The sequence below is a fragment of the Pyrus communis genome, chromosome 15 (assembly GCF_963583255.1).
Source record: "Pyrus communis chromosome 15, drPyrComm1.1, whole genome shotgun sequence".
NCBI lineage: Eukaryota > Viridiplantae > Streptophyta > Magnoliopsida > Rosales > Rosaceae > Pyrus > Pyrus communis.
In genome coordinates, this window is record NC_084817.1 from 3,277,216 (window position 1) to 3,283,215 (window position 6,000).

The window sequence follows — 6,000 nt, forward strand, 5'->3', positions numbered from 1 at the left end:
ATTCCTCCATAATACATATTATTGCAAGTTCTTACACACACCTCAATTTTCTTTCAGAAAAGAAAATGATGAACTTGGCAAAGCTGGATTTTGTTGCCCAGGATATTACTGGAAATAACTACCTTACCTGGGTAATGGATGCCAAGATCCATCTGGAGGCAGGAAATCTTGGGGATACCATCAAGGAGGATACCAGTACATCATCTCAATATTGGATGAAGACCATGATCTTTATCCGTCACCACCTTGATGAGAGACTGAAAAGCGAGCACCTCACAGTTGAAGATCCATTAACCCTCTGGAAAGCACTGAAAAATAGATATAATCACTAGAAAATGGTGATTCTTCCAAAGGCTCATTATGAGCGGGCTCACCTAAGGATCTAGGATTTCAAGACGGTGGCTGAATATAATTCTACAATGTTCATAATTAGTTCCCAGTTGAAGCTCTGTGGAGAAACAATAACTGAGGAAGATATGCTGGAAAAGACTTTTAGCACATTCCATGCCTCCAACGTGCTCCTGCAGCAGCAGTATAGAGAAATAGGCTTTACTGAGTACAACCAACTGATATATGTACTCCTTGTAGCCAAGCAAAACAATGAGCTCCTGATGAAGAATTATCAGTCCTAGCCTACTGGATATGCATCATTCCCAAAAATGAATGTTGTTTCCCTTGAAGGGAATACCACATCCTCTCGTGGCAATAATTACAAACGAGGACATGACCACAAGCGAGGCCGGTGGAATAGGAAAGGCAAAAACCATGGTGTCCAGTTTCACAACCAGGTTCCAGGGCATAATACAGGCTCGAGTTTTAAGAATGCAAATCACTAGAAAGGTAAGGCTCATATGAACACTCCTAGAAATCCTAAAGGACTTTGCCATAGGTGTGGTGACAATAGGCATTGGGCACGTACCTGTTGTACGCCAAGACATCTGGTGGATCTGTATCAAGCTTCCCTCAAGGAGAAAGGTGTCGAGACCAATTTCCTCGACCAGGCTCAACCAATGGAAATTCTTAATCCAGTGTCCAATTTATCAGGACAGTTGAACACAACCCACCTGGATGTTTCAGACTTTATTACTGAAAGAGGAGATGAAGTTTATGAGTCTGATTGAATCATTTATGTTTAATGTACTCTTGTTATTTGTACTTGTGGTTTAGTGCTCGTATTTTCAATTTAATAAAAGTAGTATTCCAGTATGAATAAACTGCTTTTTAACTGTAATTTTTTTACTTCAAGATCGAAAGTATTTCTCGAACTTGGTACTTGCAAAAGTAAAGGTAACAACAATATCAGGGCAATCAGATGTAATTGAAGGCTCAGGAAAAGCCCAGATTATGATACCAAATGGAACAATATTATTCATACAGAATGCGTTATACGCTACTTAATCCACTCGAAATTTGTTGAGTTTTAAAGACATACGTCTAAATGGATACCACATTGAAACGAAAAGTGCAGAAAATGTGGAATTTTTATGCATTACCTTTAATGATACCCAGAAGCGTATATTGGAGAAGTTGCATGGTTTATCGAGTGGATTGTATTATACATACATAAAAACAATTGAGGTACATACTGTTATGAACTAGAAGTTCATAGATTCAAAAGTTTACATGCATTGGCATGACCGTCTAAGTCATCCAGGATCTATCATGATGCGTAGGATCATTACCAACTCTAATGGACATCCATTATTGAGCAGACACATTACTACCTCAAATGATATCCCTTGTAAGGCTTGTTCTCAAGGGAAGTTAGTAACTAGACCATCACAACTAAAGGTTGATCTTGAATCTCCATCATTTTTGCAAAGAATTCAAGGGGATATCTGTGGGCCTATTCAACCACCTTGTGGACCATTTAGATATTTTATAGTTTTGGTTGATGCATCTACCCGATGGTCACATGTTTGCCTGTTGTCTACTCGAAATGTAGCTTTTGCAAAACTTCTTGCTCAGATAATTAAGTTGCGAGCACAGTTCCCAGATCATCCCATTAAGTCAATCTGACTTGATAATGCTGATGAATTTACGTCTCAAACTTTTGATGATTACTGTATAGCACTGGGCATTGATGTTGAACATCTTGTTCCTCATGTCTATACTCAAAATGGTTTAGCAGAGGCATTTATCAAGCAGCTTCAATTAATAGCCCGCAATCTGCTCATGAAAACAAAATTGCCAGTATCTATATGGGGACATACCATATTACATGTTGCATCATTGGTTAGATTAAGACCCATAGCCAACCACCAATATTCATCAATACAACTCGTGCTTGGGCATCAGCCGAACATTTCACATTTACGAGTTTTTAGTTGTGTTGTTTATGTGCCTGTTGCACCGCCACAACGCACTAAAATAGGACATCAGCGCAGACTAGGAATTTATGTGAGTTTTGATTCACCATCTATCATTAGATATTTGGAACCCTTGACAGGTGATATGTTTACAGCTCATTTTGTTGATTGTCACTTTGATGAGACAATATTCCCGTCGTTAGGGGGAGAAAAGACTATTCCAGAAGAACGGCAAGAGCTGACATGGGTTGTTCCCACCTTGTCTCATTTTGATCCACGAAGCATTCAATGTGAAAATGAAGTGAAAAGGATTGTTCATCTTCAAAGTATTGCTAATCAAATGCTAGATGCATTTAATGCTGCTTCGAAAGTGACAAAGTCATATATAGCAGCTGCAAATGCACCTGCAAGAATTGATGTCCCTGTTGGACAAAATAAAGTGGCAGCGAATGATTCATCTAGTGCACGCTTGAAGCGTGGTAGACCCCTAGGTTCAAAAAATTCAGCCCCTCGAAAGAGAAAGATAAGGGCACAATTGAATCCAAATGAAATCATTCAGGAAAAGAAAATGAATGATGAATCCACGATTCATAATTCTGTAATTTCAGAAAAAGAAAATGTCCTTAATGAGGCATCTGTCCCTGAAGAGACAAAAGTACATGAAAGCAAAGAAATATCCATAAATTATGCATGTACTAATGAATTATGGGATTGAAATGAAATAATCATCGACGACATGTTTGCATTTGCAATAGCCACTGAAATTATATTAAGCGATGACATTGAGCCCCAATCTGTTGAAGAATGCAAACAGAGACAAGATTGGCCTAAGTGGAAAGATGCAGTCCATGCAGAATTAAATTCCTTGGAAAGGCAAAGTGTTTCTGGACCGGTAGTCCAAAACCTACCTGGTATAAACCCCATGGGTTACAAATGGGTATTCACAAGGAAACGCAACAAGAAAAACGAGATTGCAAGATATAAGGCACGACTCGTTGCACAAGGTTTTTCACAAAAACCTGGAATTGATTATGAAGATACATATTCTCCTGTAATAGACGCAATTACGTTCCGTTACTTAATAAGTTTGGTGCTTTCAGAAAAACTTGACATGCTACTTATGGATGTCATCACCGCGTATCTATATGGAGAATTAGATACTGACATATATATGAAAGTCCCAGAAAGACTTAAGTTGCTTAAAGCAACTAATAAACCACGATATATGTTTTCAATCAAATTGAAGCGATCATTATATGGGCTAAAACAATCTGGACGAATGTGGTATAATCGTCTCAGTGAGTATTTGATTAAAGAATGATATACCAACGATGTCATCTGCCCTTGTGTGTTCATTAAGAAATCAAATACTAGATTTGATATAGTGGCAGTATATGTCAATGATATGAACCTTGTTGGAACCCCTGAAGAGCTCAATAAAACTGCTGAATATCTGAAAAGCAAATTTGGAATGAAAGATCTTGGGAAAATAAAATATTGTCTCGGCCTGCAGTTCGAGCATTGTGTTAATGGAATTTTGGTCCATCAATCAGCTTACATTGAAAAAATACTGAAGCAATTTGGCATGGACAAGGCTTATCCACTTAGCACCCCAATGGTCATTCATTCTTTGGACATTAAGAAAGATCCATTCCGTCCAAAAGAAGATGATGAACTAGTCCTTTGTCCAGAAGTACCATATTTGAGTGCAATATGTGCTTTATTGTATTTAGCACAATGTACTAGACCAGATATAACTTTTTCAGTCAACTTGTTAGTAAGGTATAGCTCTGCTCCAACAATTTGTCATTGGAAGGGAATCAAAGATGTATTGCGATACCTTCGTGGAACAATAGACATAGGTCTCTTCTACTCAAAGAAATCCACAAATGACCAGATTCTTGTTGGATATGCAGATGTTGGTTTCCTCTCTGATCCGCATAAAGCCCGCTCACAAAATGGATATGTGTTCTCTAATGGAAATACTGCAATTTCATGGCGATCAACAAAGCAAACATTAGTTGCTACATCTTCCAATCACTCGGAAATAATTGCTTTACATGAAGCAAGTCGTGAATGTTCTTGGTTAAGATCAATGATCCATCACATTTGGAATTCATGTGGTCTACCTTCAAAGACAGATAATCCAACTGTCATCCATGAAGATAATGTAGCCTGTGTTGACCAAATGAAGGAAGGATTCATCAAGGGCGATAAAACTAAACATATATCTCCAAGATTTTTCAATGCACATGACCTTCAGAAGGCCAAAGTGATTGAGGTTAGACAAATCCGTTCCAATGAAAATTTGGCAGACTTGTTCACCAAATCTCTACCAAAGTGCATATTTCAGAAGTTAGTGCAGGGAATCAAATTACGTCAGCTTACAAATTTGAAGAATGCGAAATCAGGGGGAGATACAATTCAGGGGGAGCATCCATGATAAATGCATGTTGTACTCTTTTTCCTTCGATTAGGATTTTTCCCACTGGATTTTCCCTATCAAGGTTTTAACGAGGCAACATAAGCATGCTCAACATCATATCAACAAACCTGGTAAAGTTGTACTCTTTTTCCTTCGCTATGGTTTTTTTTTCTCACTGGGTTTTTCCAAGGAAGGTTTTAACGAGGCAACAGATGTTGATATGTAGGCATCTAAGGGGGAGTGTTGTAAATAGTGGGTATGTTTGCCCACATGTATATAGTAAAGATTCATATACTAAATAGTGAAGTTTTTGTAAGTTTTCAAAGTAGTTGCTCTATAAATAGAGCATTGAGTGTTCAACAATGAGAACAACAATATATTAGCAAAGATAAAGAAAAGTTAGAATATTTCCAGTATCCTCCAATTTCTCTCTAAGCAGCAATCTTTTTGTGTAATATTTTGCAACAGTCTCGCTCCTAGCCCTAGTAAAGGTTATTTCTTTAACTTTTGCCTATTTATAACACTTTTGAATTTATATGTATTTCTATATTATTTATAGCCTTTATAACGTCTTTCTATGTGAGAAACAAATATGAAATAGAGGAAATTAATAAAAAAGTAACGGTACTTTTCAAGCACTCTGTCATGAAATAGTTGAGGCCTTGAAAAGAAGAAAAGAAGGCTCTCTCTCTCCGTGACGGCGCAACCCTAGGTGGGTTGACCTAAGGTCACGCTCGCGCTCCGGAGCGGCCTCCCCGACGTTCCTCGAGTTCTCGTTCCTGGAGCGGCCTCCCAGACTTTCTTTCGTTTCTCGTTCCTCAGCATCCGCGGCCTTCTCAGCTATCTCCGATCGATCGCCGAGCCCGATTCCACCATCAACCTTTTCTCGCTGACGCAACCGCTCCTCGAGCTTCAAGTCTGTTCAGTGATCTACTCCACCGCGGCTTCCGAGTCTGATCCCACCTGCAATCTCTTCTCTCAGACGCAACCGCTCCTCGAGCTTCAAGCTTTTGCAGTGATCTGCTCCACCGCGGCTTCCGCTAATTCCGCCATCTGAGATCTGATTCGTACTGATACTGCCGATTGAACAGTGAACACAGTTATTGTTGTAGACTCGTGAGTGCCTTCTGCGGTGGCGAATCTTGGTCCTAATTTTATTTTCTCTGCTCCTGGTCTACCGGGTAGCAGAGAAAAACCTGAATCGATTGGTATGAAACGAGTTCGTACCGACAACCAGCTTGAGCGAGAGGTGTCCACGATGGATCC